This window comes from Atractosteus spatula, chromosome 14, assembly GCF_055471065.1.
Source record: "Atractosteus spatula isolate fAtrSpa1 chromosome 14, fAtrSpa1.hap1, whole genome shotgun sequence".
NCBI classification, from domain to species: Eukaryota; Metazoa; Chordata; class Actinopteri; order Semionotiformes; family Lepisosteidae; genus Atractosteus; species Atractosteus spatula.
In genome coordinates this window covers 26,532,593-26,548,000 of record NC_142719.1, presented here as the reverse complement: position 1 = coordinate 26,548,000, position 15,408 = coordinate 26,532,593, and positions in this window count along the sequence as shown.

The window sequence follows — 15,408 nt, the reverse complement described above, 5'->3', positions numbered from 1 at the left end:
TTACTGATTGGCAAAGAGCAGCAGAGAAAGAGACTATATAATATCGCATTAAGAGTACAAAGAAGAGGAGAAGCAGGAGGTGAGGGGGAGAGGAAGAAGGAAGAAACAAGGAGAGCAGGGAGAAGAGAGAGGAGTCCAGAGGAGTTGGGACTTGAAGCTTGTGCCAGGCGAGAGCCCCTAGTTCTTGATCATCCAAACCAAACCTGACTGGAGCTAAGTATTTGAACCTTGTTAGAGAGAGCATGCTGTTCTGTGTTTAAGGGAACTTGGGTTTCCTGGGTAAAAGATACCTCAGTTAGTCTTTCCTGATTAGGGTGCATTTTGTATTAGGGATATAGGCTCCCATTTATTTTATGGCATCCAGGGTGCAGAGAGAGAGATTTAACTGCAGGTTGCTTTGTATTTAGTTAGAAAGGAGCTCATCTCTTTTGTGGCCTCTGTGGGCATATTAAGAGTTTAGTGCTTAGTAGCAGTCTGGGGTTTTCTGGGTGACCAGAATGTTAGGTCTTTGAAACACCTGGTCTGTTAATACTGTATATAATGTGTGTTGTTGTTTGTAGTGTGTCTTGTGTCATTGTTTTAAAATATCTGTCCAGCCAACATTTGTAACAATACCATCTGACTTGTTGGTTTGGTAATATCTGTTCTGTTAATTGTAATATGTAGGAAATATTAATGAAAATAAGTAGCAAAATTATTGGACCAAATCAAATTCACTTAAAAGATCCTTTACAAACAAAAGGTTTGCAAAGAAGGCCATGAGCATTGTGGAGTGTGTGCCTCACCCCCTTCATTGTGAATTCACACTCCTTCCATTTGTGAGACCTACAGTATGACCCCAGTTGTAAGATAAACAGACTGAGGAAATTATTCATCCCCACTGGAATATTTCTCTCAAACAATGCACAATTAACTCCTGTAATACTATTTTTACTATTGTATTGGTTTACTGGAGTGTGCCATATTAAATCCCCCAGAGGATAATAAAGCTTGAATTTAACTGAAAAGGTGACTTCTACACACAGAGAATGGTAGAATTGTAGGTTTTCAAAAAATAGCCTATTGCAGGCATACATTTTCAAGTAAAGACATGATGAGGTTCTGTGATCAAAGAAAGAGTGACTTAAAAATCCAACAAGTGATAATTTCTTCACTTCTTTGACTACCGTATTCATTAAAGTTACAGTGACAAAATTGTATTTTTATTTAGGAGCTTATTGTTGGCAGTTATAGTTATGTATATATCCTAAGTGCAATAACTATTTCTAATTGCATAGCCCCTATCTGTTTTAACCAAATCAAATCTGGTCTTGACTCTCAGATTCGGTATGGGCAGCGGTATGGGCAGCACTGCACATAAAATTCTTTCCAATCTTTGCCATACAGCAAAGTAAAGCAAGCACATGCAGTCTAGAATATATCAAAGGGGGGACTACATTTCTTGTACATAAGGCGTATTCTCTACTTATACCATGTGGCTCATACATACGGAATGTCAAAAACTGCAAATGCTTGTTAGAATGTATTGAGGATTTGTACTACTGCATTATGGCCAAAAGATGGCGGTATTGTGCAATTATTGTAAGTGGGGGCGGTCCATTTGTTCAGTAATGTAACATATAAATAACAAATTATAATAATAATAATTGCTTACACTTATATAGCACTTTTCTGGACACTCCACTCAAAGCGCTTTACAGGTAATGGGGACTCCCCTCCACCACCACCGATGTGCAGCATCCACCTGGATGATATGACGGCAGCCGTAGTGTGCCAGAACGCTCACCACACACCAGCTATCAGTGGGGAGAAGAGCACAGTAATGAAGCCAATTCATAAATGGGGATTATTAGGAGGCCATGATTGGTAAGGGCCAATGGGAAATTTGGCCGGGATGCCAGGGTTACACTACTACTCTTTTCGAGAAACGCCCTGGGATTTTTAATGACCACAGAGAGTCAGGACCTTGGTTTTACGTCTCATCTGAAGGATGGCGTCTGTTTTACAGTATAGTGTCCCCGTCACTATACTGGGCCATTAGGACCCACATAGACCGCAGGGTGAGCACCCCCTGCTGGCCCCACTAACACCTCTTCCAGCAGCAACCTTAGTTTTTCCCAGGAGGTCTCCCATCCAGGTACTGACCAGGTTCACACCTGCTTAGCTTCAGTGGGCTGAAAGTTGTGAGTTGCAGGGTGAGATGGCTGCTAAAATGAGGCAGCACTGGGTCCGTGGTGTGCCATCTGCATAGTTTTATGTTCTCTTCATGTTAGCATGGTTTTTTTTCAGGGTTTCCTCCCACAGTCAAAAGACATAGTGGTAGGTTAATCGTATTCTCAAAAGATTGGCCCTGGTGTGAATGTGTGAATGTCTGTACTTGTATCTGTGTCTCATTTGGGGTTTACTATGCCTTGTACCCGTTACTTGCCAGGAGAGGCTCTGGCCCTAGATAATGGGTGAATGAGTAACAGATGCAACTCTGTCTCTATCAGAAGAGTCACAGTGCTCTTGCCCACATACAGTACTACATCAGGTCTCTGCTCCTAGAGAACTTTCTAGATTCCAAGAGGTAACATTATCTTCTGTGCCACTGAGTTATATTATATATACTGTATGCACATACAGTATCAGTGCACAGTAAGAAGGCAGCACCTCAAATTTAACAGCACATGGTACAGTGGTGACCTATAGAATCTACTTGACACTAGTAACGTGTTAAATATCATGTTTCCCTACATTTTTTGCAGGGATAATCTTTATATTCTGTGTAAGAGATATGATTACAAAACCAGGCTTGTTGGTCTTAGGGAAAGAAATACAGCTAGGTTACAGTGTTGAAACAGTCCATCTCTTGTCCATTTAAATCAGCCCCTTTCCCCTTCTTTGTCTCTATTTTCTTTAATATGTGAGCTTCCATCTCTTGTGTGTGTTCTGTTTTGTGTCTGGTATTTTAATTTGTTTTAAAACAAATTAGGTAATTGTTCAAAAAAGACTGAGACGGATGTCTTGTAACACTGTAACTACTGTGCTGTAGTGAAAGCTGATATTTTTGCATTTTACCAGCTGCAGCAGGTGTAATTTTGTGTTACAGTTATCAGAGAAATAAGAAAAGTGTGACTGACAGTGACCTTTCTTTTAAACTAAACTAATGGGGATATGTATATAGTCGTTACAATATAATACAGTGGTGTGAAAAAGTGTTTGCCCCCTTCCTGATTTCTTATTTTTTTGCATGTTTGTCACACTGAAATGTTTCAGGTCATCAAACAAATTGAAATATTAGAGAAAGATAACACAAGTAAACACAAAATGCAGTTTTTAAATGAAGGTTTTTATTATTAAGGGAACAAAAAATCCAAACCTACATGGCCCTGTGTGAAAAAGTGATTGCTCCCTAAACCTAATAACTGGTTGGGCCACCCTTAGCAGCAACAACTGCAATCAACCGTTTGCGATAACTGGCAATGAGTCTTTTACAGCGCTGTGGAGGAATTTTGGCCCACTCATCTTTGCAGAATTGTTGTAATTCAGCCACATTGGAGGGTTTTTGAGCCTTAACCGCTTTTTTAAGGTCATGCCACAACATCTCAATTGGATTCAGGTCAGGACTTTGACTAGGCCACTCCAAAGTCTTCATTTTGTTTTTCTTAAGCCATTCAGAGGTGGACTTGATGGTGTGTTTTGGATCATTGTCCTGCTGCAGAACCCAAGTGCGCTTCAGCTTGAGGTCACGAACAGATGGCCGGACATTCTCCTTCAGGATTTTTTGGTAGACAGCAGAATTCATGGTTCCATTTACCACAGCAAGTCTTCCAGGTCCTGAAGCAGCAAAACAGCCCCAGACCATCACACTACCACCACCATATTTTACTGTTGGTATGATGTTCCTTTTCTGAAATGCTGTGTTACTTTTACGCCAGATGTAATGGGACACACACCTTCCAAAAAGTTCAACTTTTGTCTCGTCAGTCCACAGAGTATTTTCCCAAAAGTCTTGGGGATCATCAAGATGTTTTCTGGCAAAACTGAGACAAGCCTTTATGTTCTTTTTGCTCAGCAGTGGTTTTCGTCTTGGAATTCTGCCATGCAGGCCATTTTTGCCCAGTCTCTTTCTTATGGTGGAGTCATGAACACTGACCTTAACTGAGGCAAGTGAAGCCTGCAGTTCTTTGGATGTTGTTGTGGGGTTTTTTGTGACCTCCTGGATGAGTCGTCGCTGCGCTCTTGGGGTAATTTTGGTTGGCTGGCCACTCCTGGGAAGGTTCACCACTGTTCCATGTTTTCGCCATTTGTGGATAATGGCTCTCACTGTGGTTCGCTGGAGTCCTAAAGCTTTAGAAATGGCTTTATAACCTTTTCCAGACTGATGAATCTCAATTACTCTGTTTCTCATTTGTTCCTGAATTTCTTTGGATCGCAGCATGATGTCTAGCTTTTGAGGATCTTTTGGTCTACTTCACTTTGTCAGGCAGGTCCTATTTAAGTGATTTCTTGATTGAGAACAGGTGTGGCAGTAATCAGGCCTGGGTGTGGCTAGAGAAATTTAACTCAGCTTTCCAAAGATGTGATAAACCACAGTTGATTTATGTTTTAACAGGGGGGCAATCACTTTTTCACACAGGGCCATGTAGGTTTGGATTTTTTTTTCCCTTCATAATAAAAACCTTCATTTAAAAACTGCATTTTGTGTTTACTTGTGTTATCTTTGTCTAATATTTCAATTTGTTTGATGATCTGAAACATTTCAGTGTGAGAAACATGCAAAAAAATAAGAAATCAGGAAGGGGGCAAACACTTTTTCACACCACTGTATATATGATGAGTCAAGAGGTTACCTTTAAAAGAAATTGAGTAAAAGTTATTCAGTAACATGTGTATGGAGCAAATCAATAGAACATCACATCGCTATCAATAACCTCTTATCCAATTCAGGGTCACAGTCGCCCAGAGCTTATTCCAGGAAGCACTGGGCTCAAGGCAGGATACACCCTGGACTCCAGTCAATCACAGGACACACACAGACACAAACACTTAATCTAACAGAAGGACCAATTTTTCTAGAAGCCAATTAACCTACCAGTATGTCTTTGGGCTGTGGGAGCAAACCAGAGTACCAGGAGGAAACTCAAGTGAACACAAGGAGAACATGGAAAAATCTACACAGGCAATACCCCACGAATGAACCCAGGGCCCTAGCGCTGTCAGACAGCAATGCTAACCATTGCGCTATCATGCCAACCTTATCAATAGAACATGTGCTTCTTATTTCATAACTGATGTATCCAAGAAGAAGAGGTGAATGCTGAAACCAGTGCCTTGCACTGCTCCATGCTGCCAGGAGTGGAACTCTGTGCCATTGATGAGTCCACCTCCCCAGCTGGCTTTCCCATGCTGGGACCCATCACTGTTTTGGGTACCACCCAGTGCAGGGTTATCCTGCTTTGCTGGTTGGTTTCTGGTGGAGGAGCTGGGTCCTTGCTGGGACCAGTATGGTGCATACCAGCCACCACACACCGCTGAGCCTTCAATGATCCTTGACTAGATCTTTTGCCACCTACTCTGGCCTCACGACACCTCCCTCTGCAATAGTTTGCACTTCCTATGGTTGGGAAAGAGCACAGCACAGTCCAAGATGCAAGATGCGGTGGTTTTTGAGAGCTACTTCAAAAGTGTGAAGCTTCACCTTTTAAGTTGTCCGGGTAGAGGAAATAATGCATTCAGGGAACAGATACCAGTACTAGAGTCTCTCAAAAGTGTCAGGGGCAAATCAGAGTTCAAAAGGCTTCGGCTCCTACCTGATAAAGATGGTGGTCTTTGATTGGACATTCTTGGCATGCTTGACCTGCCAATAGCTAACTAAATTATATTTGATATGGAGGTATAAACAAATAATGAATCTTATTGGCCTATAGAAATTGATTGCCATAGTAGAAAATGGAAGTGGAACCAGAAATGAACAGCAGTAAGTCTCTTGTTTCTTTTTGTTCTATGAAATAAGAGCTTTGAGAAGGTTTCTTAATGCTGAGTTGTGTTACTGCGGCAGACCAGACTTCCCTTGCCCCAGCAGGAGTCTCAAGCACCTCTTGGGGGATTCCCATGCATTCCCAGGACAGCTGAGGGTCTCTTCCCAGTGGGCCGTGCCTGGAACACCTCCAGTTGTAGTCGCTTGGAGGGCAACCTCACCAGATCCACGAACCACCTCAAATGGCTCCTCTCGATCCCGGAGGAGCAGTGACTCCTTGGTTGTCATAGAGAGCAAGTCCTGTTCAGAATGCTAAATATTTAATGTGGACATTTGTGTTGCTGTAACTCCATTACATTTCAATTTCTGGTACATTTTGTTTTATTTTTCAACTGGTTATGTCATGTGTCCAAGAAATACACCCATCTTTAACATTATTGTATGGCATGGCTGAATGCTAGTACGACTTACATTTGAAGATTTGTCTGTATGTATTTGCAGAGACGACACGTATCAATTGCTCATTTGTGAACTGTTTTTAAGATACATAGTTGTTTTTGTGGCATTCTCAAAATCTCACTTGTTAAAAGCCAGGTACACAATATCAGGTGAGATTTTATAATCTAATATCACTGGCTGACTTGTGATCTTGTTAAGTTCTTTCAGTAAGACAATTTTCATAATGGTGTTATATGTAATACATTACATTTTTATATGTAAGCATCATGCCCCATCACTGAAATAGAAATGAATAAATAAAACAATTTATGAATGTTTTAATAAAACATTTTATTTTTTATTTATTTTCTCCATGTTTGAGAAGTTACAAGGGATTTATATACTGTAGTACATGACCTTACATTTCCCATAATGACATAAGAGTCAATAATCTTTCTTGTTTGGACAACTTATATGTTATTACATAAATATTGAGTGTTAAAAGATAACATTCACATTTTTTTAACTTCAGGTACCACATAACTGAGCATTTCTTTGATAAAGACAATCAAATAATTATGCCTTTTGTGTATCAAGCCAAAAAATATTAAACATATTGAAAAGCATTTTGGTTTTGAAAAACAAGAATACTGATGTATGCCACAGTAAATGTGATAATTCCTGTATAATTTAACATTAAATTTTAAATATAAATTAATATTTTCTGTAAATACAGATACAACAACAAAGCTAACAATTTTAATAAATAAAATAAATAACCCTAAAAATGGTGAATCTTTAAATACATACTGCAACTTAGAACAAACAATTCTACTAAAATACTGTTTTTGGTGAATAATAAGTGTAGTGAGATGATTCTTCTCGTATTAAAAGAAAATCTTCAGGCAGAAAATGGATATTCACTTCTGAGTCTGAAACAGTTGGACCTTTTTATTTTTTGAAGAAACTTCGTAAATTGTCCCAGGAATTGCAAAGTGGACATATCCTGTACTTCACAGTCTGGTACCTGGTGCTGCATACAAAAAAACAACCAAAGAAAAAAATAGCATAACATTTGCAGGCTTTGGCATTAGATACACATTAGATTAGAATTGGTCTCTATCTTGTCTATCAACTGTGCTTTGGGGTAAAGAGGTCTGCCTCAAAGGAGATTTTGTCAACAGAAAACAAAATTGGATGGCAGTTACATACAGTACACTGAATAAAAGAAAAGTGCTTAAAAACTTTTAAAAATTGTCTATGTAGCCCATCAGTGCAGTATTGATGCAAAGCTGAATTTCAGCAAGTCCACTCAATACAACTTAACTTAAAACAAAATCAACAGTCTTGATTCCCATTAACTAAATCAAAACTCAAAAGTCCTCTATCAATCGTTTGAATCAATCTTTTTTGCTCTTCTCTGGATTTTCTCTAGCATGATTTTGTGATCATGTTTAGCAAAGAGAAAACCAGCAATTATTTGCAATCCAGTATAGCAGACGTGTTCTGATTAATGTACAGTTTCAGTATAAACCGTGACTTGAATTTTGTAATTTCTATAACCAAACATTGTCCTTTTTTAAATTGCTTAGGTGTAGAGTACAATTATGACCACTGATTCTTTTTTTCCTTTGGGGATTTTTCTAAATTTCTACCTCCCAAAATGTAATTGTGACCTATTTTATATTTATATAAATGCAAAAACAGTTTTAATGATATTACACTGTGCAATTCACTAATTCACTACTTGACAATAAATAGTTGTTGATAGAACATTAATTCTAAAAACATTTCATTCAGTTAAAATTTCTAAAGAAAATTATTTTTGAACTGTAGCACAAAAATCTATAATAAAAATTTACCTTTAGATTTGGGCAAATAACATCCATTCTTTCCATATTGTGTATAATAAGTTTTAATTCTTCTTGTGAGCCATGTTCTGAATGCACAGACAGATGTTTTATTCCTTTAAGAAAGATCTTTGAGTATGAAGCAGTGCAATTGGCATTCTGCAGGGAATAAATAATTATTTATTGTTATTAGAGAATATGTCATTTACAAGAACAAAAAGAAGCAATTATTAAATGTTCTGCTCCACCCTTAATTCTTATATCAAAACCAAGAATTTAAGAATATTATTAGTAGCATAAGTAATGTTCATTATGTTAATTATACCATTTAAAAAAGGGTATTGAACTTTTCACTGTGGAAAAAATAATTAAATTCAAAATGTAGATCTAAAACAGCATATTTATTCTTAATTTAAACAGATGAGATCAAGACATGACTATAGAATACTAAAAAATATGCTAACACATTAACATCAACTAAAATTCATTTTATATTACAGTGGTGAAAAAGAAACGATGACAGGTAAAGAAAGTTCAAACACTTACCAATACATTCTGTGGTGTCAAAAGGATTGTGTGTACTACAGCCTGGATTTAAAAAATAGAATAAAACATTTTGCATCATATTACATGTTTGTTTGAACAAGCTTTTACACATTCATTCCCTCATAAATTAAAGATTTTGACTAGAAAAAGAATAAAAATATACCTGTTTTGCATTCTCTATGTGGCGTATGATTTCACTAATGAAGTGGTAGTGCTGTGTACGAACACCTGAGTAATGTACACCCAAGATCAACAACACCAAACACACGGACATGTTTCTTTGATTCTGCATTGCAAAGTGCTTGGAAAAGTTGCCTGTACTCACAGCTGTCATCATCTGTCTTTTATACATACTTTAACAATGGAAATAGAGAAACTTGCTCAGCAAATGTAGAAACACAGCTCATATAGGATGCAACGTAATTCTGATGCAAAAAGAAAAGGAAATACCTCTGTCAAAGATAATCTTCAAGAAGTTTTTATGTTCATCTAGATTTGTGACATGTATGACTTTATTTCCTTTTCCATTTCTTTATCTACAGATTCATATATTGCTCATTCACTTAAGATAAGATTAATATACAGAATACAGTCTCTAGAGGTTTGAACTTTCCTTAAAAGGCAGTAAAAGTAATCCTTGATCTGAAAATGATTACCCTGATGAGAGTTGGAGCAAAGCAGAGCCTGTCCCAGAAGAGCACAAAGCAGGGGTGTGATCACATGACTCGTCTTCCCCTGGACAGGACCCCAGACCTCTGCAGACAAAGTGGGGAATTGAACAATTTAAGAACAGCCAATCAAACCCTGTCTTTGGAGGTGGAATTCCACACAAAAGTGGGAAGAGCATGCACAGTTATACATCAGAGGTCTGGAGACAAACGCAGGGCCCTGGAGCTGCGAGGCACCAGAATAAATCACTTGCCACTCTGCTATCCTAAATTAAAACATAGTAAAACCCTAAAGCAAACAAAATTCTCAAACTACTATCATATACTAATAAGCATGTTCAGGAGAGCTTGTCAGTTTACACTGAAAATCAATCAATCAAAGTTTATTTATCAAATGCACAACTATATAGCATGCAGCAGTTGTTGCTGGCAATGACATGTCTTTTCTACGAGCTCATCGGGGAGAGATAAAAATCACAAAATAAGGTTACATAACAATAGATAATGCAATAGAAATTGAATTAAAATAAACACAGACAAAACTCAATATAAATAGAGTTGCTATGTGTCCAGTGTGTATGCAACACAGTATATTATGTCCAAGTAGTGCAGTATGCCGAATACATTGAAAACTGTATGTCCATGTAGCCATTACCAGTGATTTGCTGAAGGAGCTGCAGGTTGACTATTTAGCAGTCTTATTGCCTGGAGGTAGAAGCTGTTCCATAATCTGTTGGACTTTGACCAAATGCTTCCGTACTGTTTACCGGACGGTAGGAGAGAAAACAGTTTGTAACTGGGATGACTGGGGTCCTTGAAAATGGACCTGCACTTCTTAAGACAGCTAGCTGAGTAGATATCCTGGATGTTTGGTAGCTCACAGCCGGTAATGAGCTGCGCTGACATCACCACTCTCTGCAGTAATTTGCAATCCTGGGCAGAGCAGTTCCCATACCAGGCAGTGATGCAACCAGTCAGGATACTCTCAATAGTCCACCTGTAGAAGCTGGCCTGGATATGTGATGGCATGCCAAACTTCTTTAGCCTGAGGAGAAAGAATAGGTGCTGCCTTGCTGTTTTGACCAAGATGTTGGTGTGGTGGGTCCAGGTTAAGTCCTCTGTGATGTTAACTCTCAGGAACGTACAGTTGACCTGTTGGCGATACTCAAATTGCAGTGGGTCTAGGGTGTCAGGCAGTGAGGAGGTGATGTATGCTTTGACCAACTGCTCGAAGCACTTCATGATAACTGATGTGAGTGCAACGAGGAGGTAGTCATTCAGGCAACTGACTCTGAGTTTCTTAGGATGCTAAATTAGGATTTAAAATTAAATTAGGATGCTATTATTCCAAATGATGACTAGGAGGGAATTGTACAGGTGAGGAGGACAGTGCCTGAAGGTTTTGTTTATGGGAGCAGAGCCAGCAATTCAGGACTTTTAAGTTCCTCTGTCCCTGTCTTGTTACAACTGGACTTTTTAAGGAAAAACGTACATAGTTTTAAAGTGTTGACAACAGTGGAGGCTGTAAACACAACAACAGCTTCTTTGAATTTAAAGAATTCTTTGAATTTTATTTCAGATGAGAAGATACCAGAGGTGATCTTACGTACAGTATTATACCTGTATGTTGCTTGGCTTTCTTCCATTTGCATTGTTTTTCTCCTTACATGCCTTCACCAAGTAGTACAGAGAAAAACAGAAAGCCCTGAAAGAGGTGGATAAAGAGAAAAACATGGATAGCTCTATGTTATTACTGCCTCAACTACAGAACTGTGAGCACCATGTCAAAGACAATAAAAAGGACACTTCCTGTCAATTCATTTCAGACAACAGATAAATCAATATACTTTAGAACTAAATACACCAATGTTTAGCTCTATTGAGCTGTGCTTTTACACAGGGACATTACCCTGTCTAAACATGAGCTTTTACTCTTCCTACCCAAGATTATAAATGTAATATAATGAAGCATGGGTACTACTTCAACACCTTTACAAGAGTTAGTAATCTACTCTACTTCCTTCTGGTAACTCCAATATTGGTTTCTCTATAGTTTCTCACTCTTGAAACTCTTTAGCCATTTAAAACACAATGGACAAATATTCTGAAGGGGTTAGATTGTGGAGCTGCACTGAGATGAGCTGCAGAGGAACTATAAGAGTTTAATTCCACATTGAAAAATACAAAAATGGGGTGTAATGTATTCTCTTTCTCTTTATTTTTCCATATGGAACAGGACTATCCAGTCCTGGTCCTTGAGAGACACTGTATTTGCAGGCTTTAATCCCAGCTTCCAATATAGAAAACCTCCAGACACATGAGCCTTCCAGGACCAAAACTGGCTAGATCAGCAACAAATATTACTTCTTGTGATTTACAAGTATTACTGTGCAAATCATGTGGCTCACAGTTGACAAGCTTACCACTCATTCTGCACTACGGACAAGTGGTTGCAAGTATACTACCGTGCTTTCTGGCTCTCCATAAATTCCCTGAAGCCATACCTGAAAAACTTTGAGGAAGCTACTTGTCGTAATATGCAATTGAATAAGAAATCTTTTTTTTGTTTTTTAAAAATAAAATGTTTTACAATGACAAAATCCAAGATTTTCTCATAGGGCATATTGGTTTTGAACACAGCTTCTTTGCCATTTCATTTTTTCACATATGACTGATTAGTGATCGTCTTAAATGCCTTAAAGCCCGTAAAGCATTGAAATAATAAAATACTGTCCTACTTATGCTTATTTTTATCGAGGGCATTTGCACACAATATTTTAATCATATTCTTCAATATAATATAATATATTCTTCATTTTGTAATACAAGGATGTTTGTGAGTATGGGGTAGTAATAATAATAATAATAATAATAATAATATTCAATATGAACTCAGTAAGAAAGCATTGTCTAACATTTACATTTTAATTCCAGACCTTTGTTATAAAATGTTTTTAGAAGATGTTGAACTGCACTGTGAAGAATGACTAAAATAGAATTTTATGTTATACATCAGGTTAAAATGGATAACAGGGCAAAAATATTTTAGATTTTTATTAACGTATATCTTGAGTATGACACTTGAACTTCATTTTCTTTATCTAAGATAACCCCTTTGATTTATTAAGTGGATTTCACAACACTGACAGGAGTGGTTCCATCTAAAGAAACTTCTAATTCCGATTGTTGTATGTACAGTAATATGATCTAGCATTTCCCTGTAATGAGATAAAGGTCTCTGTTGTAAAATATTGAATCATTTTAACATCTTAAATTGTATTTATTTATACTATTTAAACTATTCGGTATTTTGGTACTTCAGCGTTTGTCTGAATCACTTTATTTACATACAAAATCATTGTTTTAGGTCTTCACTTTGCATTGTGCCACTTGAAATTTCGATGTTATTTTATATAAAAAAATAGCCACAGTAATATTCATCAGTATATAACAGTTTACAATTTGGTTCCAAAAACTAAAGAATAATTTGCCATGCTTATCACTTAACATTTCTCTAAACACTCAGTCTTTTCACTCACAGTATAAAATCTTTAAAATGTTCTGCATCTTGTTTCATCCATTTGAATTGCAAACACACATATTGAGAAATTAAATGAGATTGTGATTGAATCCCTTTAAGTTCAAATTCCCCCCATAAGGCTGTTTCTGTTAAGAGAACAACTTGACCTCACCTGATTACGTATAAATACAGGTTTTGTGTTCACCTATCCCAGCATTCTTTTTTTTGCTCCCTTCCCTCCTCCCGTCAATAGGATCAGCAGCTACTAAACTTATTCCCCCCATGACCAGGCTTTTGATACTTCAGCCATGCAAGTACCAGTCAAATGGGCAATATATATATATAAAAATATAAGAAAATTTTTCTAAAGCTATGGAAATATCTTAACACATAATGGATAGGTGGAATCATTTTGTTCCCACTTCTTTGTCCAATTATTCATGCCCAAGACAAGACACCCATTATCTGTATGTGTAGCCCTTCCTTACAGTTGTGCATTAAGATACAATTCTCCCAGTCTCCAGATCCAGAGTGTCAGGGTCAGTCTCATGTCTGGCCAGGGGATCATGGCTGCTCCCATACATTTATATCCGACAATGCATTAATTAATTCTAAAACTTTAATCCATAGAAAATTATAGAACACATTCAGAAAAGAAAACAGGACATGTTTAAAAGTAATATACTGTACATTGACCTCAGAAGTGCAAAGCAGACTTTCAGTGTGTTGAAATCATACATGTATTCAATCATAGATTGCTGATGACTGCTACCATAGGTCAACATGCTGATAATAAAAGGAGCAAATCATGGTAAATTCCAGAATGAAAAATCCCAAGATTAAAGCATTAAAGTGTCATAAGGTATGACATTCTCAGAATTGTCTTGCTAAGGTCTAGCAGAAGAAATGAACATTATCATTATCACTTAAGATGCATCTTCCACTGTTACAGGATGCTCTGCAATATTAGATATCATCTTCTACAATGATGCATTAAGTTTCTAGTTGAGCCATTCTTAAAAATTACTGAGATTGAGAAACCTTTGGGATTCAGATAGAGGATTCTGGTGTTTTTATTAACCTTATGACCTTCATGATATTCCCTAGAGCTACAGTACTACAGATGAGTTTATCACAATAGGTTATAATGTCTCTATTTTGCCTTTATTAAATAGGAATGAGACACAAGTAAAACATTTGCAATTTTTACTATATTCCCATATAACAGTATATTATGGTAAAAATGTAAACAGTTTAATAGAATCAAAGTCTACATAATACAGCAAATATCCATTGCTCATTTATGTAATCTGTGTTGCCCTTCACATTTTTCAAATGTGAATTCATACATCTTGTCAAACTGAAGAAGCTGTAGGTGTGTACAGTCTTGTACGAATATACATTGAGAAATGCCTATTTTATCTTATTTTTACTTACTTAATAAGGTGGCATTTTCTCACAGATTTCCTTGGGGTACTCTATTTTTGGGGGTTATTCTGTACAACAAAATACTGTATTAGTCTTTACTGTCACCAATAATGCTTGACTATGGCAGTTGCAGTGCAGATGCCCCCACACTTATTTTGTTTTGGTCTGTGACACTTACAGCTACAGTAGGAGGGTGTCATAAAATTAGGATCTTCTGGGGAGAATAAAAATAGGATTTTCTGGGGAATTACTTTGGAAGGGAAACAGACAGAAATAGTGTACCAGGAGAGAGGACTTTGGTCCCCTGGACCAGTCCTGGAAACCAGATTCTAACTAAGTATTTAAGATAGCTTGACATTCGTGTTATTCAGTTGTCTTTATTTGAGGAATCCTCAGGCCTCTCCTAGTTAATGATGCAGGTTTAGGATAGAAAGACAGTGGCACACCCTCTGCAGCCAGAGGGCGATCCCACTCTGTCCGTTCCCTAGTTTCCTGTGCTTTGCTGTCCTTCTGGTGTCTCCCTCTCTAGGGCTATATATTTCCGGGTCACTCATTCCTCTACGCTCAGCATTGACGTTCGGATGTCCTGAGACCCACCTAGCACCAGGCCGCCCCACGACCGCTGCCTGAGGGCATACTGTAGGTTTCTATATGACTCCTGAATTGCTGAGCCCGGGCTAACCCCCGTCCCACTGCTACGCATTGGGTCTTTTTCCACCCTCCTGCCATTCCACGGTTCGTCCCTTCTGACATCCATGATAGACAGATTCTCATTAACATTTTGGACATCTGTGTTTTAGAAAGGAAGATTTAGGACTGAGTCATATTCTGTTAATTCAGGACACAGGGCATTTCTTTTGTTGGCCTGTTTAGGTATTATGTAGGATTTCAGATTAAAGAGTTAGCAATCTCAGGTTTCTGGGACAGAGTTTAGACTTCTGAAATGCCTTGTTTGTTAAATAGTGTTATGTATAATGTTGTATGTAACATTGTGGG